Consider the following 27824-nt stretch of genomic DNA (forward strand, 5'->3'; position numbering starts at 1 on the left):
ACGGAGTACATTGAATAAATGGGAATATGATTACATATAAAGAAGAGGAGACTAATGACAACTACAATAATCAGTCTTAGCATTCAAAATAAAGATTGGGAAATAGTAGATAATTTCTGCCTTTTTTTTTTTTTAATTTGATTTATATGCCGCCCTTCTCCTCAGGGCGGCTTACAATGCGTTAAGCAATAGCCTTCATACTTTTGTATATTTATACAAAGTCAGCTTATTGCCCCCACAAACTGGGTCCTCATTTTACCTACCTTAGAAAGGATGGAAGGCTGAGTCAACCTTGAGCCGGGTAAGATTCAAACTTACAGTAATTGCAGATAGCTGGTGTTAATCACAATGCTTTTAGTCTGCTGAGCCACCAGGCCCTAGGATCAACTATCAACTGTAAAATAAAAACAAGTCAAGAAATATGCCACAAACTAGCACTTGGTAAAACAACCATGAAAGCCTTGGAAAATATACTCAGGTGCTGCAATATGTCTATACTTACAAAGATCAGAATAGTTAAAGCCATGGTATTCCCTATGACAGTGATGGCTAACCCTTTTGCCATCGTGTGCCAAAAACTGGGGTCACACAGGGGGGTCGTGCACATGTGTGCCCACACCCATAATTCTATGTGCCCACGTCCTGTACATGCGCGCACAACCCCCCTGCGCTCCCCCTGCTTTTGGTACTCAATGGCACAGTGGGCCCAGTACGTCTGTTTTTTGCCCTCACCAGACTCCAGAAACTTTCTAGGAGCCTGGGGAGGGCAAAAACAACCTTCCCCCCCCAAGGCCCTCCGGAGGTCGGAAATGGCCCGTTTGCCGACTTCCAGTGGGCCCAGAAAGCCCCAAAATCAGATGGCCAGCGTACGCATACGTGCGGAGCTGAGCTCGCATGCCAACCGTTATGGCTCCGCATGCCACCTGTGGCATACGTGCCATAGGTTCGCCATCACAGCCCTATGATATTCTTTTTTTTTTTTTTTAGTCATATTGTATATTTACAAGTGCGGTGTCTAATCAGTTATCTAATTAATTATACAGTTTGTACAAAAATTCTTATATATAAAATTGATTACTGTTTAGTTAAGGTATAATAATATATAGGATTAACTAATAGTAGTGCATTATTCCTCATGAGTGTTAACTTTTTTAATCATTTTCCATCTACTCTCCATTGGATCATCTCCTGATATGCCCACTGCACTAACTCTGTAAACCGACTTATACTTCTGGGCCTATGGATTGGCATTGCTCTATCTGTCCTCCCTAACCGAAAGGAGAAGTTTACCTTAGGTATGAGTATTGAGGGAGTCAGCCTCGGCTATTATTTCCATCGTTTCTGGACTATTCTTGGACTCCTCCCACTACCATGAAGGCAGTGGCGTTTTCCAATGTATACTACCTAAGACTTATATACTTTTCCGTTGGACTCTTAAATCATCATGGTTGATCCCCTGGTTATAAGCCATAACTACTCCCAGTAATAAATGTATTCGGTGTCGGAACTCCTTGCCCTGCGAGATTCTCCCCACTCGCAGGTTTGGCCCTTCACATTATCGAGGGCCTATCTCGATGACGGACTTTGGAGTCCAGAGAGATGGCATGGAGCAAGGAAGAATTTGTGGGGTTTTTTAGGGAAATTTTTTAAGATTTTAAGGGGTTCTGGGAGGGGGGTTTGTAATGATCTTTCTAGAGAAATTGGGAAGAAGACTCTGGGGGATGGGGGGGGAAATCCACCAGGGTCAGAGCCGAGCCCGGCACAGGGTAACGATTTGGGAGGTGTTGGTCGAGGGACTGGGAAAGGGATGGGGGACGATACCTATGAGGTTTGTACCATCAGCACGGTAGATGGGAGGGGCAGATATGGCGGGAGCAGGGGACCATATCATGTGTTGGGGGCTCGCACTCGCTGTTTGAGAGCAATTGCTTGCCCCGGTCCCCATGGCTCCTCTTGGAGACTAGGTGGCTTAGATACTCAGGATCTGGGCCTTCGGCTGATGTTATGCAATGCCAGGTCCGTGGTTAATAAGGCCCCCCTCATTCACGATCTTATACAAGAGGGAGGAGCGGACCTGGCGGGTATTACGGAGACCTGGTTGGGCCCGGAGGGTGGCGTCCCTCTGGTTGAAATGTGCCCACCAGGCTTCAGAGCATTCCATCAGCCGAGGGCCCAGGGGAGGGGCGGGGGGGTGGCGGTTATTATTAACGAGGATCTGGATCCGAGGGAGACCACTGTGCCTCAGATAGCCGGATGTGAGTCCCTCCTTGTGAGGTGGGGCCGTGGGGTTCAGATGGGCTTGTTGCTTACGTACCTGGCTCCCTGCCGCGTGGCAACAGCCCTTCCTGAGCTACTCGACGTGATAGCCACGGTGGCAGTAGATACACCCAGGCTTTTAGTCATGGGTGATTTCAACTTGCCATCTGTCGGTGAAACGTCTGAGGTGGCTCGGGAGTTCATGGCTTCCATGACGGCCATGGACCTGACCCAGTTAGTTCATGGCCCTACTCACAGGGGAGGTCACACTCTGGATCTGATTTTTGTCTCTGGCCAGTGGTTGAGTGGTCTTGTTATAGGGGATATAGACATGGAACCCTTGTCATGGACTGACCACTCACTCCTTCACCTAGATCTTCGAACCGCGACCCCTCGCCGCAGGGAGGCGGACCCAATTAGATGGATCCGCCCCAGGCGCCTGATGGATCCTGATAGGTTCCAGATGGAGCTTGGGCCATTTCCTGAGGATCTAGCACATGACTCGGCCGAGGACCTGGTAGCCGCCTGGGATCGGGCGGCTGGTGGGGCCTTGGACCGAGTTGTGCCTTTGCGGCCTCTGACCCGATGCCGATCCCGGGTGGCTCCTTGGTTTATTGAGGAGCTGAGGGAAATGAAGCGCCGGAAAAGACGCCTGGAGAGCGGTTGGAGGGCCAGTCTCGCTGAATCTGATCGAACACTGGTAAGGTCGCATATTAAGGCCTACCTAGTGGCGATAAAGACGGCAAAGTCTAACTACTTTTCCGCCTCTATTGCGTCATCAGGGAATCGTCCGGCCGCCCTGTTTAGGGTGACCCGCACCCTGCTCCATCTGGGAGTGCGGGAGGATCCCTTAGAAGGCAGGGCGGAGGATTTCGGACAATACCTGTATGACAAAATCGCTCAGATCCGGGGGGATTTGGACTCTGACTGGGTAGATCAGGGCAGGGTGACGAGGAACAGTCTTGAGAATGTTATCTGGGAGGAGTTTGATGCTGTGACTCCCGATGATGTGGACAGGATTTTGGGGAGACTTAGTGCGGCCACATGTTTACTGGACCCGTGTCCCTCCTGGTTGGTACTGGCTTCCCGGGAGGTTACACGAGGCTGGCTCCAGGGCGTTATTAATGCTTCCTTGAGTGAGGGTCACTTCCCCGCTGCCCTGAAAGAGGCAGTGGTGAGGCCTCTCCTCAAGAAGCCGTCCCTGGATCCAGCAATATTGGCTAACTATCGTCCTGTCTCCAACCTTCGCTTCATTGCGAAGGTTGTTGAGAGTGTGGTCGCGCAACAGTTTCCACAATTCCTGGAGGAAACATCCTATCTGGATCCGTTCCAGTCAGGTTTCAGGTCTGGGCACAGCACGGAAACGGCATTGGTCGCGCTGGTTGATGATCTCTGGAGGGCTCGGGACAGGGGTTGTTCCTCTGTTCTGGTCCTATTAGATCTCTCAGCGGCTTTTGATACCATCGACCATGGTATCATGCTGCACCGGCTGGAAGAGTTGGGGGTGGGAGGCACCGTGTTACGGTGGTTCTCCTCCTTTCTCTCCGACCGGTCGCAGTTTGTGTTGGCAGGGGGGCAGAGGTCGACCTCGAGGCCTCTCATTTGTGGAGTGCCGCAGGGATCGGTCCTCTCGCCCCTTCTGTTCAACATTTATGTGAAGCCACTGGGCGAGATCATCCGTGGCTTTGGGGTGAGATACCACCAGTACGCTGATGACACCCAGCTGTACATCTCCACCCCAGGCCACCCCAACGATGCCCTTGAAGTGATGTCCCAGTGCCTGGAGGCTGTGCGGATCTGGATGGGGAGGAACAGGCTCAGGCTCAACCCTTCCAAGACTGAGTGGCTGTGGCTCCCGGCATCCCGATATAGTCAGTTGACTCCATCACTGACTATTGGGGGCGAGTCTTTGGCCCCCACTGAAAGGGCTCGCAATCTGGGAGTCCTCCTGGATAGGCAGCTGTCTTTGGAGGAACATCTGACGGCTGTTACCAGGGGGACCTTTTATCAGGTTCGCCTGATTCGCCAGTTGCGGCCCTTTCTTGATCGGGATTCCCTGTGCACAGTCACTCACGCCCTCGTCACCTCTCGCCTTGACTACTGTAATGCTCTCTACATGGGGCTCCCCTTGAAGAGCACCCGGAGGCTCCAGCTGGTCCAGAATGCAGCAGCGCGGGTAGTGATGGGAGCAACATGGCGCTCCCATGTAACACCACTCCTGCGCGAGCTGCACTGGCTTCCGGTGGTCTTCCGGGTGCGCTTCAAGGTGTTGGTTATCACCTTTAAAGCGCTCCATGGCATAGGGCCTAGCTATCTCCGAGACCGCCTGCTGCTACCGATGACCTCCCATCGACCCGTGCGCTCCCACAGAGAGGGCCTCCTCAGGGTGCCATCAGCCAAACAATGTAGGCTGGTGGCCCCCAGGGGGAGGGCTTTCTCTGTGGGGGCTCCCACCCTCTGGAATCAGTTGCCCCCGGAGATAAGAAGAATCCAGGACCTCAATGCCTTCCGTCGTTCCCTGAAAACCTATCTTTTTCAGCAAGCCGGGTTGGCTTAAGAAGAAATTTTTAAAATTTTTAAATCCTTTAATTAGTCTGCGATTTTTAATTTTTTGGGCCAAATTTTATATATATTTTTAAATGTTTTAATATTTGTATTCTATGTTTCTTATCTTGGCTGTACACCGCCCTGAGTCCTCAGGGAGAAGGGCGGTATATAAATTCGAAATTAAATTAAATTAAATTAAACTTTTGCATTTAATTTCCAACCACCTATACCACAGATCCCAGATCATATAAAATTCTGAGTCCTCCTTTCCATTTAACACATACGTTAATCTGCACATTTCTGTGCAGTCAAGTATCTTATTGACTATCTGTTCCTCGGTTGGACCTCTTTTCTCTTTCCAATATCTGGCATAGGAGAGTCTAGCAGCTGTGACAATATGAATGATCAAATATTTCTTGTCCTTATTAAATGTTCGTTTTAGCACTCCCAGGAGATAGATTTCTGGCAAGAAATTAATATCCTCCTTTAATATTTCTTGGATCCATTTTTGTATTTTTTTTCCAAAACTTCCTCGCTTCCAGACACGTCCACCACATGTGGTAGAAGGTACCTTGGTGGTGGCCGCATTTCCAACACTTGGGGCTTGCATTTGGATAGATCTTAGCAATTCTAGATGGTGCTAAGTACCATCTATATAGCATCTTATACTGATTCTCCTTATAGCTTGCTGCTCTCGTCAGTTTAAGATTGCTATTCCATATTTCTTCTCAATCATCTAGATTTATCTTTGATTCAATGTTTTTCCCCCAAGCGATCATTTGGTCTTTTAATATTTCTCCTTCTCTGTCGTATTTGAGCAGGTAGGAGTATAATTTGGCTAATAGTTTGTTCTCACTACCTAGCCATACCTTATCCAAACTGTTTGTCCCCTTCTCTATTCCCTTTTCTTGTTTATCTTTACTATATGGGGATTTAATTTATAAATAAGGCCACCAATCTATATGGATCCCTTGCTCTTTTAATATCTCATTGGATATAAGGTTACCACTGTTATCTAAAATATCTTGATAGGTGACCATTTTCTCCCTACTTATCGTATTTGGATGGATCAGTGCCTCCATTGTAGATATCCATTTTGGGTATTTTAAGTAATGTTTATGCCTGATTTCTTTCCATGTCTTCATTAATGTATCTCTAATTTTATGTTGGTGGAAACATATCCCTGTCCCTTTTCCTTTATCCCAGAGGTAAGCATGCCAACCTCTCAATAGGTCGTGCCCTTCCAGTTGTAAAATTCTCTTGTCTCTTAATAAGGCCCACTCTCGTAGCCATACTAAGTTGGCCGCTTTGTGGTATAGTTCCCAAACTGGGAGTCCGAATCCGCCCTTATTCCTTTTTTCCTGCAAGGACCATAATGCAATTCTCGGTTTTTTCCCTCCCCAGATAAAATTCCTTACTATCCCATTTAAGTCCGAAAAATATTTTCTGTCAATACTAACAGGAGTGGTTTGAAATAAATATAGTAATTTGGGGAGAACACTCATCTTAACAGTGGCTATCCTACCAAGGAACAATATTTGCAGCTTCCCTCACCTATCCAAATCTTGCTTTATCTTTATCAGTAAGGGTGTATAGTTATCCTCCTTTAAGGTTGAGCATCTGGCAGTAATCCAAATCCCTAAATATTTTATCTTCTTAACTATTTGGATACCCAAATTATTTGCTAGTGTTTCCTGTTCTCTTATTGGAATATTTTTTGTTAACATTTTAGTTTTTGTCATATTTAATTTGAATCCTGATAGCTTCCCGTATTCATCTAATTCTTTCAATACTTTTGGCCCTGTTGTTGACGGGTCCTCCATTATCAACACTACATCGTCGGCAAAAGCTTGAATCTTAAAGGTTTCATTCCTAATTTCCAATCCTCGTATCTCATTATTTTGCCTAATTTTCCTTAACAATACCTCCAGGGCTAATATAAATAAGAGTGGAGAAAGTGGACAGCCTGGTCTCACCCCTTTACCAATCCGGAAGGTTTTAGTTATATCCCCATTCAGTATGATATTTGCGCTCTGTTTATCATAAATTGCTTTTATCGCATTCTCGAAATATGCCCGTTTGCCGACTTCCGGTGGGCCCAGAAAGCCCAAAAATCAGATGGCCAGCGTACGCATACGTGCGGAGCTGAGCTCGCATGCCAACCGTTATGGCTCCGCATGCCACCTGTGGCATACGTGCCATAGGTTCGCCATCACAGCCCTATGATATTCAATGAAAGGGGAAGCTGGACTCTGAAGAAGCAGAATAGAAAGAGTATTGACACTTTTGAACTTTGATGACGGAGAGGACTCCTGAGAATAGCTTAGACAGCCAAACAAAAATGGATCATCAAACAAATCAACTCAACATTCTCACTGAAAACATAAATTACTGGGTTCAAATTATCTAATTTTAGATATATTATGCAAAGACCTGGAGAAGGCTATAATATTGGGCAAGGTGGAAGGAAAGAGAAGAAGATAAGCAGCAGAGTGGACAGATTCAGTTACAGTGACAATAGGAATGCTTTTAGAAAACCTGAAGGAGCAGGTTACAGACAGATTGTCATTTGGAGAATATATTTATGTGGTTCAGAGTCAACGCTGATTTGATTGTACATAATCAATTAAAATTTATAGTTAAAGCTATCGTTAAAACTATGGTATAGCATGACATGTGAATAGAATCTCTAACTTTTTATGGCATTTAGTATCATAACTAAGATTTCCTCTTAGTTGGAAAAAGTAGCACTTCTTTCAATTTCTAATGCTATCTTGTGAATTTGACTCTCTCTCTCTCTTTTTTTTTTTTGCACCAAGTATTTCTTGCTAGAATTGTTTAAAGTGTTGATCATATTTAAGTAGCTAAAGTTCCTTGGAGTATTTCAAACCCTAAACAGTCCAACTCATTTCATTTCCTACTGCCAAAGGCTAGTTCTTAATTAAAGTAAAATCCTCTTAGGCGTATTTGAAAATTTAAGAGCCCTCTCACTGGTCTACATGGCCCAATTAAACCTCCTCCTGTACTGCCTGCTATTTTGCTTTTTCCCCCTCAGGTATAGCTAAAGGAGACATATACTAGTAAAACTATATAATTATTCTATTGATTCTCTAGAAATGATAGTGAGATGGTGCTATAGGAAATATTCAAGAGCCCTCATCAAAAATAGATTACATGTTTATACTAACCAATTGGTTTATACTAACCAATTAGAGCCATCAAAGTTCTACTGCCAGGCTGTACTTAATGAATGCTTACAACAAAGGTTTAGTCTATGTATACTAGCTAATTGGGAGGAGGGGAGCACTAAAAATAATTTCTCAGGAAATGCATTTAAGTGAAAATTGTCTGGATTATAGTTTTAAAAACTTACATTAATGATGCTGACCAATTTATTTTTACATATTTTTTGTAGATCATGTCTACCTCATTAGACAAATAGTCTGAAAACCAAAAACTCACATAATGGATATTTCAAATAAGAAAGCCTTATATTACTTACGATTACTGTCTATTAAGTTCTGGTCTCTTTCCCTTATTGTTCTACCATTGTATACCTATAAAATCCTTTTCACAGTACTTTCCATTTATCTGATAAAATGGACACAGTCCACAATCCAGGAAACTTGTATCTAAATCCAAAGGTGCAGAAAGCTATGACAACTTCCTTTGAAAACATTAATAAAGCTGTAATGTTTGCTTTTCTTATAGGATTTGTAGCTCGTTACTTTATGATGTATCAAGCTACAATTAGGATCTTCTTGGTTCAATTCTCTCCACAGTAATAGTAGTCCTCATTTAGCAATCTGAGCTGGACCAACAAAGAGTCATTAAGCAAAGTGGTCACTAGGTGAAACCATGACTGTGCTTATGATCTTACTTTAGCTTTTCTTTATTTTATAGACCTGCTGGGTTTGTAAATGCAAAGATTAGTTGTAAAGTTATTTTTTCATCACCATCATAACTGCTACTGTAGTAGCTGCTAAAGTTGCTAAAAAGGACTTAAAATATATATCGGTATATACATATGGATTAAAAATGATACTCTTTTACATAACTGAGAAATTATGCAAGTTATATAAACTTCAAATAGATATAAACATATAATGAGATAAATTGAAATTGACACATAAGTAAAATCTGGGTGGAATTATATAATGTCACATTATATATTTATTCAATTTATCTCCACCCTTCCTATTCAATTCCATAGTCCAGGTAATTAATTATCCCAAGGGGCCATATGAGAAACTGGGATTGTTGTGGATCCTGCCCCCACTGCTGCTGACACCCCACTCTTGCCTCTCATAATGCCCTGCCCCCCCACTAGCGCCACCTACTGCCACGGGCTGGACTGAGACAAACTGGAGGCTGAATGTGGTCTGTGGGCACTAAAATGCCCAGGTCTGCCATAGTCACAGAAATCACTCTATGAGTAGAAAGAGGGAGCATGAATTCATAGAATAATATACACTTTTTTAAAAAAAGTATAAATATGATTTTAAGATGTGAGGCATTATTAGAGTACACTGTAGCAGGATTATCAAAAACAAATATTGATGGAAAGAGCCAATTAATAAGCAATAAAGTACCGGAAAACAGAGGAAAATAACCCACACTACTGTTTTTCCTAGTAGTGTAATATCTTCCTCACTAATGTAGCACATGACACACCCACCAGCTATTCAAATGGGGCTCTTCATTCTTCTATAGTACAGTATTTCCATTTTTGCCCCAAATATTTTTATGTTCACTTTCATTACTGAAGTTTCTCTTCGATAACAAACTGCATGTTTTCTAAAACTAGCAACAACAAAAACAGTCTAAATGAAATTTACTAGAAAAAGATTTCACACCAAGCAACGTACATTGTTAATATTTCAAAACAGTACAATACAAACAGTAGTATGACATTCCATTTCTTCTGCCATTGCAGAGTTACAGGTAGCCTATATACTCACCCTATAAATTTAGGGCAAATTATAAAACAAACAAGTCCAACTATCTTCCTCATAATTAGAGCACTATAATTAGTTGTGGCACTAAACTGTTTACTAGCATGGCACCAATAAAATCAAATGCTTTCACTTTTGACTAACCACTTTAACATTGCCTCTTAATCACTGGCTAATTCACTGGCTACAGTTCATGGAGGAAAATCATCTTTGTAAACTATCATTTGGTTGATGTGTTGCAAATTAAAACTTAAGGACTTTGGAGAATGAAGCAAGTTAAAAATTACTCTAAAACAGAAGTAAATTCTTTTAATCGTCTTCTCATGGCCATGCCAATTGTGCACGATAGTCCTGGTAGGTGGGAAGCCTTTATGATAAACTGTGATTATGATGCCTCAAAGCAGCCAGAAGCTATTACAGAATCATTTAAAATCTAACACATTTTAGTGGCTTGAAAATAGTAGGTCACGTAATAGATTAGGACCTATCAGATGGTTCTATTTATTTTTGATCTATGCAAATTTTTACAGCTGCAGATAGTGAAGAAACTAGACAGAGAAAATTAATGTGAAACTGTCTATCTATATAAAAGAAGCGGCAGCTTGAAATGCATTTGAAAAACTATATTGCTACTGAACGTGGGTATTTATAACCATGCCAGTACTTACAAATGCCAGCGCTTGCATTATTGCAGATTTCTCCAGCCTCTTGCCTCCCAGATCTGCTGGACATGAAGAATTCTCAAGCTAGCATGGCAAAATGAAACAAATGCATCATCAGTATGTCAGAAGAGAAGTGTTTCCACTCTAGTCACTATCCCCCTAGGAATCCATTCCAGAAATGACAATTTCCCTTTAAAGAGCAAAATCAGCTTGAGATCTATAATTGAAAATCTATAATTAAAGGTGGACATTTTAAAAAGCCCAAGTTTTTCTATTCAGTACTGTAGTCTATGTCCTTTGAGTGACCCCAAAACAAAAGAACTGCTGCTCTTCCAGTTCCCATTCACTTCCTCCCCCCGCAACCTTTCAAAGGATTATGAGGACAAGTCTTTGTAACACCTTGGGAATAGAAAAATCTCTTTATTGGCCAGTCTGATATTCTCAGGCGTCTTGTAAACATCTCCTTGTTTTCCTTTTAAAATCAGACATGCTGGTGAAGTACATCAGAATGCTTATATGTAGGTGTACACATACACACACACAAGCCCTTTTAAATGTTTCCAGCTCAACCACAGCACCCTGCTAAGAAGCCAGCCATGGCACGGAATAAATGACTATTTCTCTTAGAAGTCAGCCTTTAGAACTACTAGTGTTCAAAGTCACAGTTCCAGCAATGATGTAGATCTCCTTTAGCCCTTGCAAGCACAATGGACACTGCATTTACATGAGTATAGAAAAACCAGTTTCTCCTATACAAATAATTCTACCTCTTTTTTGAAATTATTTGTCCAGGCATCTGTTAGAGGACAAGGGCAGCTTTGTGCAAGTGTCCCTTCAACCAAAGGCAGTTACCTGTATCCACAGCAACCATGAAATTCACAGAACTTTTATTTCGGCAGAAGCCAAAGGCCAGGCAAACATTCATTTAATACATCTGAAAATGCAGCGGGGATATTTTGTTTTATTTCACTGGGAAACAAGTATGTCTGCTAGACATTTCAGAAAAAAAAATATTACTAGTTTCCAGACCAGGAAAAAAAATAATTGGCAGTTTTTTCTAATTTCCATTTTAGTCACAGAAAGTAACCACTAAGTAACCATTTGAAGCCTTAAACACCTTTATTGCACACAGTAATCACATCAGCAGTAATGGCGTATACTAGATAGAGGAATCTTTTTACTTTCCTAGCAAAAATATTGTGATGTTTAAACATAAGAAAGATGTATATTATCAAACTCCAGAACAAGAGACACCTGAAACTTTCATAGTAAATAAATGTCCAGAAGAAATTATAAAGTTATAAGAGCATGGCATTTATACTACTTGCTGAAAAGAAAAAGATGAAAATGAAATAAAGGAAGTTATCATGAATGACCCTTAGCCCCAAAATGATAAAATTAAGCTGTTACAATAATACTTTATAGTTTTAGTTCAGAGGTTCTCAACTCCCAGTCCGCAGCCTGTTGGGAACCAGGCCACGCATGCGGCAGGTAAGTGTGTGAAGCTCCATTAGTGCAAGCGACAGGCACGCACATGAAACCATCCCCTCCCACACATACATACTGCCAGTCCACAGAGCAGGAAAGGTTGGGGACCTTATTTTAGCTTATACAGGTACTGCTTGACTTATAACCATTAGTTTAGCAACCATTCACATTTACAACAGCACTGAAACATGTGACAACCAGTCCTCAACCTTATGACTGCTGCAGCATCCCTGCAGTCATGTGATCAGAATTTGGGTGCTTGATAACCAGCATGTATTTACAATAGTTGCCGCATCCCAGGATCATGTGACCGCCATCTGTGGTCCTGCCAGTTTCTGACAAGCAAAGTCAACGGGGGAAGTGAGATTCACTTAAACAATCACACAATTCATTTAACAACTGCAGTGATTTACTTAACAACCATGGCAAAAAAATACTGTATAATCAGGTGCAACTCATTTAATAACTGCCTTGTTTAACAACAGAAATTCTGGTCTCAACTGTGGTCATACATTGAGACCTAACTGCCAGCCCTCAAACTCTAGGGTAAAAGAAAAAAAAATAATGCAGACAGTCTTCGACTTAAAACCATTCGCTTAGTGGCTATTCAAAGTTACAATGACACTAAAAACAGTGAATTATGACCTTTTTCACACTTAGGATCATTGTAGCATCCCCACGGTCACATAATCCAAATTCAGATGCTTGGCCACCAGTTCATATTTATGACGGTTGCAGTGTGTCTTGGGGGTCATGTGATCAGCTTTTGTGACCTTCTGACAAGCAAAGTCAATGGAGAAGTTAGATTCACTTAACAACCATGTTACTAACTTAACAACTACAGCAGTGGTGGGTTCCACTTACCTTCGCTACCGGTTCGCAACTGTGACCACGCTTCTGTGCGCAGACTGTCCGTGATGACATCTGGTGGGGTAGGCGGAGCCTTCCGTTGCCACTACTTGTTCGTGGGAACTGGGGCGGACCAGTAGAAACCCACCACTGAATTGCAGTGATTCACTTAACAACTGGCCAAGAAAGGTTGTAAAATGGGGCAAAATACACTTAACCAATGTTTCACTACCTTTTTGAGGCTTTAGGCAACTGGAGGCTCAATTGTGGTCATAAGCCAAAGACTTCCTGCATTTAAACCTTAGATATCCTAGTTTACTTATTATTTATATTTTTCCATCAGTCCATGTAGGGTTATATTAGCAACACTGATATCCCTGACTCCAAGGAGCTTCTAGTCCAAAATAGACAGTGGTGAAGCAGCAGTGGGAGTGAAGGACAGAGAAGGTTGGACGGACAACAGCCTTTGCTGCTGTTTGTAAGTGTGCTTTCATTAGCAATAACAACTACAATGTCCCAACTGGCTCTGAATTATGCACGTGTCATTTTACTGCTGAATGTATCTTGTTTTAAAATAAGAGACCAGAATATTCTTCTGACCAAAACAAAGAAGCCTCTAATGAGTCTTGGGAAGAAAAAAAAAAAAGAATTGTCTGTCTCAATATTGTGGCCCTTTGATATTTGTCCACAGTTTCCCAGACATACAGTATTTTATGGGACATAGCTCGTAGAAAGATGTCTGCTCATGAGATCCCAGAAGTATCTTTTAGTTCAGAAAGCATTCTGGAGGCAGAAAACTAAAACCTGTTCAAATATACTTTTTTTAAAGAAAATATCCTTTGAATGGTTCTTCCTAAATATAACTTATGGTCTTGATCATTGTAACACTTACCGTATTTCCCCAAACCATCTGAGAGGATTTAATCAAAAACACATTAGTTGTTAATATTAATTAGCTATTAACTAAGAAACTGCCCCAATGATTCTCCCTTCCATCAGTACTCTTGGCCCTGAGATGTTCTCGGAAGACCTCTCCACAAGCCATTTTGGCTGGGATAGATAGGAGCTGAAGGTCAGTGCACCAGCTTGCATCCTTTCCCATACAAAATTTCAACAAATGATTCAAGACACAGCAGATGGCAATTCATCTTTATGCATCTTTATGCACTTCCACAAAGTTGAAAACTGTTAAATTTGAGTTAAAAATAGCCAAATACCAATAGCCACCAGAACCAAGAAAAAATCTTTGACAGTCCTTGTATAGAATTTTTCAAAGGATGATAATGGTTGTTTATTAGATGCCCAATAAAACCTTCCATGTTGAGGCCAGGAAATACTGAGATATCTAAGGTTATATAATCTAGGTTTTCTTTTCTTATCACTATTTTTGCTGAGTCACAGATCTCGTTTGTAAAGTATTTAGACAAACACATTTACAAACACAGAAACATTTACAATTTTGAATGTATTTGAGGAAGAGTTTTAAGATAGTAAACCAGTCATTTGGTTTTATTGATTTTTAAAATGTAATTAAAATAAACAGATAATAGCAATAGCAGTTAGATTTATATACCGTTTCATAATGCTTTACAGCCCTCTCTAAGCAGTTTACAAAGTCAGCATATTGCCCCCTACAATCTGGGTCCTCATTTTACCCACCTTGGAGGGATGGAAGGCTGAGTCAACCTTGACTCATTATACTAACTAATATATAAGAAATTCAGAATAGGGAACCAGAGTTCCCTATATTTCAAGCTGATTGGTCTTCATGGTTTTTTTAAAAATTAGATATATTTCTTATAATCACACAGCAATAATCAATTCTTCAAAAAAAATGTGTGTAGTTTATCAGATTAATCAATGAATATTTTTGAAAGGTTGGTTGTTGACCTTCTAAGTTGGAGAATCAACTGTGGCCTGGCTGCAAGTCTTCTTTGATTTGAGAGCAAATCTGTCAATTACTGAATGTAATCCTCTCTCTTATCTTCCCGTAAGATCATCAAGATCCAAAGAAAGAATTATTGTGGATGCTGGGGGCAACCTCTCCATTATAAGCAACCAATCCTGGGGGTAAGGGGGAAGCTGTCACAGTGCTACAATTCATTATATGTCACAAGCCTAAAGAAACAGACTGCTACCAAAGTATGCCCAAATTTGGAACTGAGTAGTTTCAGGCCCATCCATGCCAGATAGATAAAAATCAGTCTGAATTAAAGTCAACAGAAAGATCCACTCAACAGATACATAGTTGCTTGAGAGAATTGAATATTATGCATTAACAGCTTTGTGAATTTTGGGTTATGTGTACAGTCCAAAAGCAGAATTCAAAATCTTACTTTTAGATAGTTTGCTGTTTTCAAGTTCTTTATATTCTTTTGACAAAAGCACTTTAAATTTATTGGTAATTATTTTACCAATGTGTTTTGTCATCATTTGTTCACTATAATGTCTAACGAAGCAATTTATTCTCATCCTACACATCTTTCTTGCAAGCTTACTGACAATATCCTTTGGCAACTGACAATACTACTACTTCATCTGAAATGCTGTTGTAAGTTAATTTTAGTGTGTGGTTGCTAACAACTCTGTTAAATAATAAAAAGTTTTATTCAATATATAATATAAGGAACCAGAAAACCTGTACCATAGATATTTGTGTTGTCTTCAAGTTATGAATGATTCTGTTAACCTAAATCAGGGGTCTCAAATTCTATTTCATTGAGGGCCGCATCAGGGTTGTGTCTGACCTCTGGGGGCCATGACCAGGTGGGCATGACCAGCTCAATGTCACTCGTTTTGGGGGTGCCTATTGTGACCCAAGCGCTCTGCCAGCGAAAACGGGCTCCTGAGCTCCATTTTTGGCTGCAACAGCCTCCTGCAACCCTCTGCCAGCAAAAACAGAGCTCAGGAGGGCCACATGCAGCCCTCGCGAACTCCGTTTTCACTGACAGAGGCACTGCGGGCCAGTCCTTTGCTGTTTCCAGGGTGGCCCCACAGGCCAACTCTATACACTCTGTGGGCCGATTCTGGCCCCGGGCTTGAGTTTGACACCCCTGATCTAGTCTTCTCAATGCTTTTATATTGACCTGCATTTGTGCTATACTGCATTATGTGGTCCTGGCCTCAAATGTATGCCTTGTCTGGTTGCTATATATCATAGTGTATTTGAAAATAGATATCTAGATCCAATAGGATGCAATTTATTTTGGTACATAAACAAGTAACATCAAATAGAACTCCAGACCAGGATCTGATCATTCCTTACGCACAGTCACTCAGGCACTCGTCACTTCCCGCCTGGACTATTGCAATGCTCTCTACATGGGGCTCCCCTTGAGGAGTACCTGGAGGCTCCAACTGGTGCAGAATGCAGCCGCACGGGGGATTATGGGAGCGAGGGGTCGCTCCCATGTGACACCTCTCCTGCGTGAGCTGCATTGGCTTCCAGTGGTCTTCCGGGTGCGCTTCAAGGTGTTGGTTACCACCTTTAAAGCGCTCCATGGCATAGGACCTGGGTATTTGCAGGACCGCCTTCTGCTGCCGATAGCCTCCCACCGACCAGTATGCTCCCACAGAGAGGGACTCCTCAGGGTGCCGTCAGCCAGGCAATGTCGGCTGGTGACCCCCAGGGGGAGGGCCTTCTCTGTGGCAGCTCCTGCCCTCTGGAACGATTTGCCCCTGGAGATAAGAAGGATATCGGATCTCCGGGTCTTTCGCCCTGAAAACTTTTCTTTTCCATCAAGCAGGGCTGGCGTGAACCCCCCCCCCCCTTTTTATAGTTTGTTAGTTGTTTAGCTTTTAATCTGTCAATGGGTTTTAATTTGAATTGTTTTAAAATTGGGCCAAAGTATATAATTCTTTTAATAATTTTAAATTTTGTATTGTTATGTGTTTTAGTTTTGGCTGTGCACCGCCCTGAGTCCACTAGGAGAAGGGCGGTATACAAATTGAATAAAATAAATAAATAAATAAACTGACCACTTAAATTCAAGGGGCACAATCAGCAGCTCACATGCAAATGCACAAATACTAACTTGTGACACATAGAATTCTGCTCCAGAAGGTTCCATTAAATTTCAATGGAAGGCTGACCACAGCATAAAGAAAATAAATAAGTAAATGGCCAAAAATAGCAGCAAAAAAATTCCCGATTTCCTTCCTAAAAGTCTCTTTTTAAAAAACTTATTAATCAATTTCTGCTATAGCTTCTCAATATGGGAGCAGGGGAGCAAGTGGGGAATGGAGTGGATCTGACCAGCCACTTTTGCTGCTTGCCTTTTAAGGGATGAGTGGATCATAATTCATTTTAAACTAAAGGAAAAGATTGGACTAAATTCCCCAGCCCCTCCCTAACAATTCTGGTTGCAAATCCTTTTTTTTTCCTTTTTAACCCCAAGAAAATTTTAAACCAGAAATTTATATATGTGTGATGTCTTCCACTGCATCTCTTCTATAGAAGCCAATGCAAAACTACCCAACTACCCAATAGAAGCCAACAGAAAATTACCCAACAAAGTGCTGCCCACTTTGTCTCTCTCATCTGTTTTCCTAAAACTGTATTCCAAATCTCTTTTAAACATAAAAGAAAATTTTTTTGGCAAAGCAGAAATGTAAAAGCTACATTAAGATTGTACTATTCTGTGAACAACAGTATAGAGGAGGAATTCCTATTCCCAAAAGGAGTTCAGAGAATAAAACTAACTAATAGTCTTATCTCTGTCAAGAGCCTTGATAGTACAAGGGTTTAGTGCACCCTGTTATTAACACAGCTGCCTGCAATTTCTGCTGGTTCGAATCTCTCCAAGGCTCAAGGTTGACTCAGCCTTCCATCCTTTCTAAGGTAGGTGAAATGAGGACCCAGTTTGTGGGGGCAATAAGCTGACTTTGTATAAAATATACAAAAGAATGAAGGCTATTGCTTAAAGCATTGTAAGCCGCCCTGAGTCTCCGGAGAAGGGCGGCATATAAATCAAATTAAAAAAAAAAAAAAATTAGTACCTTCAGTAAGAAAGCAATCCACAATCTTAACTAAATCCAACTGAGTTGAATCATATTTGCTGATAACATTATTCTAGGGCACGGGTGTCAAACTCGCCACGTCACATTGCCATCACATGACTGTTCGTTACGTTTTTCCAATTCGCAGAGCTGATGTGGGCAAGGCCTCTGTGTGATGCATCCGGCCCATGGGCCGTCAGTTTAACACCCCTGGTCTAGAGTTTTCACGCTAGAATCTCACTTTTTAGCTGAATTAGTAGCAGAGAGAACAAAGCATTTCTTCCTAACATAATAAATCACCCCAAAACGACCCTGAAAAATATTTTCATAAAATGGTTCTAGAGAGTAAAATAATGCAACTTTTTTTTTGTATACATGCTTTTTAAAACTCTAAATTATTCTTTAAACTAATATATAATTTTCTTTAATTTTCTCTTAACACAGATACTCTCAAATACATTTTCAATAACAAAAATATTATTCTATGAGGGTAGTTTGGAGGGAGGGATACTAAATATCCCTCTTAAATACTAAAATTTAGTACTAAATTTTAAAGCATGTACGTTAAAAGAAAGAGATGTATTAGAAAGTTTTGGTTTTAGAAATATGTTTAAAGAAAAGTTTAGCATTTTAAAAAGGATGACAAAAAGAGTATTTTTCCCTGTAAGATCAAAGAAACTGAAAGAATACCCTTGTTAATATGAATGGTGATAGTTTACAAAGATTATTAGGTACTAATAGAAATACATATTATTTCTACAGCAAGGAAGATAAAGCAGAAATGGTTAAATTGATTATTTTATTCAAAGAGAAGAATATATTTAAGTATGTTTTTCATTTGGGTATCACATCTGGATTTTGTGTATGTGATGAAAAAAATGAAACGTTGAGTTTGATTTTGTCAATTAGCTAGATTTGTCATTATAGAAATGGCTAGTTATATACTAATGTGTAAAAGCAAAAAGCTGAGCCTGGAGAGTTTTTATCTTGTACTGTTCTAAAAAGAGTCAGAACTCAACACCTTTTTTTTCTGTTTTCCGTTGTACCTTACATTTTCTTTTCCTTTCTTTTTCCTTCTCCTAATTTCCCATTTCTATTTCTCTTTGTATTTTATATATAGATAAAACAATAAAAGCCATAAAATGAAAAAAAATGCAACCTTTTAAATATACTGTCCAAGTTAAGCATTCCACTACTTATCTAGATACTTATTTTTCAATATAATTTCCATTTTTAATGATTACCCTCAATCTTTGCTCTCTCTCTCCTTTGTTACAGTAGTATAAGACTCTATATACCATCTCTGAAATTCAGGTAGTTCAGAAGTTACCATATTAACTTATTACCATAGATTATTCCCCAAATTAAAACACATAAAATTCTTGGCAGGATGCTATAATTTACTGATGAAAGAATAAAATAAAATTACCATTTTAATTTATATAGGTTTTCTTCTCAGTAACTTGATTTTCTACTATATGTCCTCATTTTTAGGATGCACATACAGTATGCAATAGATGCATTTGGTGATTATTTCTCATTAGAAATCATGTGTTGGAAACTTGCACAATTCTACATTCTTACATTCCATTTATTTCTTTGAGGGAGAATTTTAACATAATTTATTTGCCCACATTTGTCTGTTATTTATTCCTTGAAACATACAATGAACACATTTTTTTAAAAAAAAATTATAAAACAATGCCATTCATAAAAATAATTTTTACATTTGGGAAATCCTTCTACCACAAAACTACCTCAGCTGTCCCCAAGCTCCAAGCCTCCTTATCTTTTTTAGAATCAGTACCCAAAACATTGTCTCTGCTCAATATAGATGTCACAATTCTACCTAAAACAGGTAGACCAAGCTATATACAGCTATATAAAAATTTACAAATGATTGTGAGCATATTGAATTAAATCCAGAAGCCTACTAGCAACCAACAGATGCTTTCCTGCTGAATTGACTCCTACAGGTCAGCAAATTGGCAGCTGCATTCTGTACTAGCTGCAGCTTGCAAAAAGTACTTAAATGCAATTTGATATAAACTATATTACAGTACTCTAAGAGATGATGGCATGAGTCACTAAAAAAGGCAACTGAAGATAGCCAAAGGCTCTCCCAGAAGCAGAGAGAGAAAAAAGAACTCCCAGATTACACAGAAATTCTTTCTGTGCAGAAATGCAATCCCATGTATAGCAGTAAATAGAACATTCCTACTACCAGAAGATTATTATACCAACTGTTCCTCCATGTTTCTGGGGTTTACTTTGCCCAGTTTATTACTGTCTTCAGGTCAGGACTTTTAACACATCTCCTGTTCAGCCTGCGGTAGAGATACAAAGTTGGTATCATCAGCAGATTGATTATACCTGTCCTGATCCCAAACTGATAGATGGCCTCTCCACTGTTTAATACTAAACCAGGAATTCCCAGCTGGGGGTGCTTGCACCCCTAGGGGTGCGAGACGATATTCCAGGGGGTGCAAAAACTTGGGTTTAGAAGTTTCAAAATTATAGCGTATATGCATAATTATATGCATATAATTATTTATTTTATTTTATTTATTTTATTTTATTATTCCTATTTCTATGCTGCCCACTCTCCGAGGACTCTGGGCGGTTTACAACAAAGACAGTATACTAAATAGCATATTGCCCCCAACAATCTGGGTCCTCATTTTACCCACCTCGGAAGAATGGAAGGCTGAGTCAACCTTGAGCCGGTGAGATTTGATCCGCTGATCTGCTGAACTAGCAGTCAGCTGAAGTAGCTGCAGTACTGCACCCTAACCACTGCGCCACCTCGGCTCATTATTTACTTTTGTAAGGGGTGCGAGAATATATCAGAAGCATTATAGGGGTGCAGGGTATAGAAAAGGTTGGGAACCCCAATCTTATCTTTAATTTAAACTTTATTTTTTCTAGAACACTAAACAAAATGAGAAAAAAGACAAGCCCTGGGACACCCCACTCTTAAATTGGCAAGGATTTCCTTTCCCAGAAATTTCACTGGAAGCACCTTTGTAGAATCATTGCAAATTTGTGCGTCAATCCCCAGTCCAAAAGGGTACTATAGTCAATGATATTGTATACCACTGAGATCTTTAACAAGGTCAGGAATGGTGCACCTCTCCAAACATCACTGAAGTTCATCTACAACAAGAAGAAATGCAATCTCCATCTCATTAAAAATTTTTAATTGGTGAATTTTATGGGTAACGGGGTTTTAAATTGGTGAAGCCTAAGATAATTTAATTCTGTTTTAATGCATTTTAATATTTGTATTGTGTGTTTTTAATTTTGGCTGTTCACCGCCCCGAGTCCTTCGGGAGAGGGGGCGGTATAAAAATTTAATAAATAATAATAATAATAATAATAATTCCCAGGCCTAATTCTCAAAAATCTTACCAAGGAATAGTAGGTTGGACACTGGATGGTAATATACATAACTGCTATCATAGATAGAAAGCACGATAGATGCACAGGCACAAGCAACAGGTTTCTGGGTAACTAGGAGACCAGGCACTTGACAGATTTTCCAGACTTTGAGATTTTAATCCATCCTGTATTATCAATTTTCATTAGGTTGTTTGATGCCCGCCTGTCTTCAAATGTTAAAATGCATATAACAGGCTGTGGTCTCCATTTATCACCTTGCAGTGCTTCATATTACCATAATGTTAAAAATAAAATACTTGTAGAGGAAGTTATTTATATGTAGCAGTATCAAAATATTTCCTGACATAGATTCATATTACGTTCACATATGCTTAGCCTTTGCAATGATGTAAGTTAAAAGAAAAGAGTAGATGTCTTGCTGTTTTTCTAATGTTGCTGATAGGGATAAACTGGGCAACGTCTACCCTAAGTCTGAGAACTGCACTGTCCATGACATAATATTCTATTTGCTAGTGAAGTTACAAGAAAACAGTAATTTCTTAATATACATAAGACCACAGGGAACAATGAAAGCTTCTCTCTTTTTCAAACAGAAACAAACAAAAAGTAATTTGGAATATGCAATCTAATTCTCGTAACTAGAGATTGTTAATGGAAAATTAAAAATTTAACTCAACCAATAGTTATATTGTTCAACCTTTATTAATTTATAAGCAAAAAAAAATTCAAATGGTTGGGAACAATAACAAATTACTAAACGAAAATGGGATGTGTTGTTTTCATCCCAATTTAATCATTGCAAAATTACCAGGAATTTAACAAAGTATAACTATCATGACGTTGTTGTTTTTTAAAGATATGTTTTAAGTAACTATCTACAGGATAACTGAAATGTTTTTGTTTTATTTTGTTCATCATTTGAAGTTTATGTATACATATCCTTGAATATCAAAAAAAGGATCTAGGTTTTAGAAAACACTTTAAAAGATTTGTGCCTCAGAGAGAATGATCATGTTTGCAACCCATGAAATAATGCCACAATTTTGTAATTCTTCACAGGCCAAAACGTTGATCCCAGAAACGTAGTGACTGTATATAAGATAATTTGTTTCCATGGCATTTTAAAAATTAACCATGGCATACAGATTTCTGCAGTACCATTTACTTCGTGAGATTCATGGATTATTAAGAGACAAATATATATGTATGGGGAAGAGAGCTTTGGATAATAAACAGGACAAGGAAAATGAAATGAAGGCACTTTAATTAGAGATAATTACTTTTAGGTAGAAGTTATTCACCAAGCAAATCTTTATACCTTGTGATTGGGTACTTCAGGTGTTGTGAGATTAATGCCAAAGTATTAACTGGGCTTTCTGTAGAAATTTCACCCCACGCCTATGCAAGGCTTTCTCAGTAAAAAAGTTCAGAGGAGGGGGGTATGTGTCAACCATTCAAGGTAGATCAGACTAGAAAACCAATGCCATATAGTCAGTACTATACTGCTCAAAAAAATAAAGGGAACACAAGCAGAAGACATCCGAGATCTGAATGAATGAAATAGCCTTATTAAATACTTTGTTCTTTACATACAGTAGTTTATACACTGCTCAAACAACTAAAGGGAACACAAAACTACTGTATGTAACGAACAAAGTATTTAATAAGGCTATTTCATTCATTCAGATCTCGGATGTCTTCTGCTTGTGTTCCCTTTATTTTTTTGAGCAGTGTATTATTTATTATAACGCTACAGTAACTGAATCTTGCAACTCTGAATGCTCTCCCCCCCCCCCTTTATCTTCATGAGAGCTAAGAAGGGGCTTGTCTGAGAGGTTTACTCACATTACATTCTTGCCTCATTCTCAGACATTGTTTATCTGACCATTGCCTTGGTAGCAACTCTTCCTCCTGTCATTCAAGGCCATTCCCTCTTCCCTTTTCAATATGCCTTGCAGTATCAGCAATCTGTGTAACATTTGAACTCAGGGGCTGACTGGTGATTGACACCTTCCAGGAAACGTCCAACAATTGGTTATTGGGAGTAACGTTTCCATTTTGATTGGGCCTCATTTATTTGTTTTGAGTGTATTGGATCAGATGGCTGATAGAGTTGCATCCAGCTCAATGGATCTGTTACCTGAGTAATAGTTTCTAATCTAGACATTATCTGGCTATCTTGTTTCATTGTGTGGTCTAGGACTTCAGTAACCTGCCTATCAAAGGCATTATCAGTTTTAAGGGCAAGGATGGCTGTTAGGTTCTTGGAATCTTGGGTCTTCTTTATTGCAATATTGTATTCAATCATTCAGTGAAGCTACTGGTGCCCTGTTTGTTCACCATAATAACTATTGGTTATAATCCAGGAAGCTAAGATTGTATATCATGTTAGTCTGTCTTAGTCATGTATGCAGACTTTTGGTTTACACAGGATTCTATGTTGTGTTTTTGTAGGATGTTCATGGTTGGGAGTACCAATTGATGCTTTCTAATGCAGTTTTATAACAGTTCTGTAGCATATTTTGTTTACAACAGTCCTTGTTTATCAACTGCCTCATTTAACAACAATACACAGTTACAATGGTGATGAAAAAGTAAAATTATGACAAATCCTCACACTTATATTCTTTTCAGGTCTGCAAAGGAAAGGAAAGCCAAAGTAAAACCGTAAGGACAGTGCAGTTTAATTTTGCAACTGCTTCGCTTAACCATCACTTTGTAAGACCTAACTCTAGTTGCTAAAATGTGGACTACCTGTTTTGTTTCCTTTCCTAGTACATTTGTTTAATAGAACTGTAGATCTTCTTTAATGTATTTTGGAGGAAATTAAATTCTGCTTTATTGAGTGTTGGTGTTGATATACTTTCTTGATGAGGTGTAACTAATTTTATGAGTTTGTGGGGGGGGGAGGAGTTCCTGCAGAAATCTAAAACTTGGTTCCTGCTTGTTTTTTTTAATAAATTTGGAGTTGTAGCATGCCATCCTCCAGTTCTGTGATAAGGATGTTTTAAAAGGGTCATGTGTTTTAATTGTGGCATAACTGTTTCTGTTATGCATACCAATGATGGGGAATCCTATATATGTTCTTGTGAGCTGTTGGTATACAGAGCTATTAGACCAGAAGAAGGTAATCAGTCTGAATTTTAAACATGTGTTATGTTTCCCTGTTGTATTTTTGTGTAGCAGTTTGCAGACACTTTTCTTCATGAGGTTGGGTTGTATGGATGGGAATAAAGCACTAACATTGAAGCATGATTTCATCTTTGTGTTAATATTTGTAGATGTTACATTGATGAGTGGATTAATAAGTGGGTTCACATATTGCACTAAACAATATTTGATAAAAACCTTTAGCTTCTATTTAATCCATGAGAAATTAAAGTTGACACTCTTAATGGATTTTAGTTCAATAATTTCTTAAGATTAGTTTTTGTAGAATCTTTGCTTAAGGAGGTCAGCTATGAGGTCACTGACAGAATGTTCCAAGTAAAGTGTTTTCCTCATTGATTTTGGAACACTGAATATGCATGGCCCGATTTCAAACCATTTATTCTTGCTGAAGGGACTGGACAGTTTGACCTATGTAGAGTCAGGTGGAACACTTCTAACAAATGAAACCATGCATTGTACAGGACAAAGACGCAGGCTATGAATGCTAACATTATTCTTACTTTTCACATGTCCTGTATTCTGTTTCCCCATATCTGTATTGGTTACTACCTCCAACTCAAATCTTGGATGTATATGTTCTCTAACTTCATTTGATAGAGGTGATGGTAGCTTATGAAAGCTCACACAGAATAACTGTGTTCGTATTTTAAGTGTCTCAATTGTTTTGGCATTTAACATAGTTAACTCCTACATGAATTATGGCGTTCTTCAGGATCCCTCTAAAGAAGATACAACATATAGAAATAATTACTTGGGAGAGAAGGATAATAAATAGCCAGAAAGTATAAATACTTCTGCCCAAAATGATAAAGTTAAAATATAAGAGGAGAGATTAATTTTCATTTCCTTAAATGGCATTCTTATTTGGACTGAAGAGATGGGAGGAAATAGCAGAGGTTGGGTAATAATAAGGATGAAAGAATACATACATGTAGGAAGTTACATTAACTGTATTGGCTGCCATTCTTCACAAAATTATAATTTGCTTCTATGTTATGTAATGAGTTTAGATTCAGGTAAATTTAAATACAGCAAAAAAAAAGATATCCATTTTACAGACGGAATCAAGATAGCAACAAAGGAATATAAAAATGAGGTCTTTGGAGCGTAGTATCTGTGAAAAAACTGTCATGAAATGAAGAATATTCATATGGAAACCACTGTATGCTACTTACTAATGGTGCTCAGAAATTCACTTGTGTGTGATTAATTAAATCCTAACAACGACAAACTATTTAATATATGAGTGTATTCAATATCAATATAGATAGTTTAGCACCACATAGCTCTCTAACATCCATCTTCTGCAAAAGATGTGCTAATTGCTCCCTTAATCATCAGGTTCTTAATGATATTTTGACATCAGGGGGAAAAAATTGGTGTATTTTCACAAAAGAACCTATAATAAAAAACCATAGTCAATGGGATTAATTGAAAGCATACAAATAGCGCTTCCCAACCAACTCTCCTGCCATAACTCATAGGCAGTTTTCAAATTTAGCCATAAACTCTCTAGAGACAGGAGCTCTCGCAGAGTGTCATAAAAGTACCCCTTTCCTATGAAGAACACCAGAGCAACCTAAGCAGGGCTATTCAATATCACATCAGCCTTTCAAAGCTCACCCAAATAACAGGCTTTCTTCTCTTATGCTCTCTGGAACATGTTGATGATTTTGGCTGCCAGACAAAAATATGTAACTTATCCCTAGAAGACTCATCAGGCCTGAAAAGAGGCTGTGGTTATGGGAATTTAAAATATATATATATACAGAAGACATGGGGCAAACTCAAGTCCTTAGGAATTAGTGAGCAGCACTATTAAAAGTGAAACTGACAAGCAGATGGAAGGCCAAGTTTGCGTTGAAGGAACAAAGAACAAAAATGGCTTCTGTAAAAGCAAGTTCTGTTTCACTAATCTTTTAGAATTCCTAAAATTAATAAGCATGCAGGTAGGAATGACCTGGTTGGTATGATTTACCAGGACTTTTAAGAAACTTTTGTTTTTCTTGAGAGTCCTGAGAAAATTTATAATCACGTGATAAAAGATGGGTTTGCTTACAGATTGCTAATTGGTTGAGTAGACAAAGAACATGAATAAACGCTGTATATGCCAAATTGCAATAAATGTGCCTATATAAGAGAACCTATCAAGAAACTTTCCTGAGGCTCATGCTTTTTAAGTTTTTAAAAAATGATTAGGAATTGGGAGCAAACCATGAAATAGCCAAGTTAGCTAATACCACCTAAATATTCAGGGTTGCAAATACTGTTCACGGTAGACAAAAGTGAAGTGATGCACATCTTGTTCACACTTACAACTGGTTGCCAAGGACTTCATGATCATGTGGTCACTATTTGCAATCTTCTCTGCCGGCTTCCCCAGAAAGTCAATGAGAAAGCCATCAGGAAAGGTTGAAAGCTGCTGCTGCGTGCTGAAGAATTTCACCTCTCCTCCACGCACAGGGGATGGGAAATATTTGTTGAGCAGCAGAAAAGAAACTTGTATTTTCAGAATCTACAGCTGAGTATAGGAGTTCCCTTTCACATTCATGAAGATCTGAGCTCTTTCCTGCATTCCACCATTGGAGTTCACCTCCATGGATGGAGAGGAGCTGCCTGTCCTCCTTTGGCAGGCAGGTCTTTTGCTCCATCCAGTTAATGACCACAACTGAGAGTCAGGAGTACAGTCATTGAATGAAACATGGGCATCCTGCTTAATGATCATTTTGTTGAACGATTGAGATTCCAGTCCCAATTGTGGTCAGAACTCAAGTGCTGTCTGTATATGAAGTCTGAAATTAAATGTAAGAAATCCTGAGGAAAAATGTTGCTTGGAAAATAAGGGGATAAGAGGGGACTGAAGGATTGGCTATAGGGAATCGGGGGGGGGGGGGAAGAATATTCTCATAGGAGAACAGATCAATTAATACAATGCAGTAACTCTATTTGACTATATAAGAAGTTAAGGCTGTTTGGGATCAGTTTACTCAGAAATAGCTTACAAAATTGCTTGATACTATAGCAGAGGATAAAGAACAGCAGATTTTATGGATAAAACAGACTGGTTTGAATATGGATTTGGAGCTTTAAAATGCTAGATTATAAAGGTTATATGGAAATAGATGTGTGTTTGAAAATGGATTTTATAATGTCAGAATATGAGGTATATGGAAAATGATGCCAAAATGGATTTACAAATGAAACCAATTGATCTCTTAATAATTAAAGGGAATATACAAATAATAAATCAGAAAAGTGACTTGGAAAATCCACTGGATAAAAGTTAAAATACATGTGTTATGTGTTTTGCTCACTGTTAATGGGATTTCTTTTTGACCAAGATTGTATGATGAGGCTTTAAAGATTTGCTTATAAATGAGGAGATATTTATTCTCAGTTTGGATTACAGAATAGGGCACCAACAGAATGGTTCTTTATATATGTCATGTCAATTAATTTCTGAACATGGATCTAATTCTGTTCTGAAAGAACATTC

General features: G+C 39.3%; 1 long non-coding RNA gene across 1 annotated transcript in view; it reads right to left on the reverse strand.

The window, feature by feature from the left end:
* The window catches only part of LOC139313695 (uncharacterized), an 87841-nt gene that overhangs the window by 21145 nt on the left and 38872 nt on the right, over positions 1–27824 (reverse strand). Inside the window, exon 2 of the long non-coding RNA XR_011600150.1 lies at positions 10427–10504. This is a non-coding gene — a long non-coding RNA (uncharacterized lncRNA). The remainder of the gene's footprint in view (positions 1–10426; positions 10505–27824) is intronic.

This window comes from Pituophis catenifer, unplaced genomic scaffold, assembly GCF_029215685.1.
Source record: "Pituophis catenifer annectens isolate HBS135680 unplaced genomic scaffold, rPitCat1.0.hap2 SCAF_3, whole genome shotgun sequence".
Classification (NCBI taxonomy): domain Eukaryota; kingdom Metazoa; phylum Chordata; class Lepidosauria; order Squamata; family Colubridae; genus Pituophis; species Pituophis catenifer.